The sequence below is a fragment of the Sinohyriopsis cumingii genome, chromosome 17, assembly GCF_028554795.1.
Source record: "Sinohyriopsis cumingii isolate HCF-2022 chromosome 17, ASM2855479v2, whole genome shotgun sequence".
Lineage (NCBI taxonomy): Eukaryota > Metazoa > Mollusca > Bivalvia > Unionida > Unionidae > Sinohyriopsis > Sinohyriopsis cumingii.
This window is the reverse complement of record NC_142977.1, coordinates 20,900,612-20,901,212: the sequence shown is the minus strand read 5'-3', so window position 1 is coordinate 20,901,212 and position 601 is coordinate 20,900,612.

Genomic DNA, 601 nt, shown 5'->3' with positions numbered 1-601 from the left:
ATGGCCATGTATACCATAATATATAGCTTGAATAAATTGCAGTTTACTTTCTGTATATCATGGCCATAATTTTACTATTTAGTAGTTATTTAATGACACACTCTATATTTATTTCCAGATATATATATATATATATATATATATATATATATATATATATATATATATATATATATATATATATATATATATTCTATACATGATTGTATCATGTCAGATATTTGAATTTTGGATATACCAGGTAAATCCAAATTTGTTATCAAATATTTGAATATTGGTTATAAATTCAAAATAATGATACAACATTGTCACCCCATTGTGCAATTGTGCCGTGTGTCTGCAGTAAATTCAAAAGGGACCATATAAATATTAGCAACGTATCCAAAGCGGTGATCTAAAGTAGCCATCTGCATTGTTTTCTCTATTACATTCTGTGTCTCGACTATTAGGCAAGTGAGATAAATTATCAAGACATATGATTTTATTACTGGATATGTGGCAAGCTTCTCAGTGATCAAGATTAGTTATTGCTGTGTAAATGTGATTGAGTAATAAGAATGACCTTAAGCAGTTTTGCCCTCCAGTGTTCTAAAAATCCAAC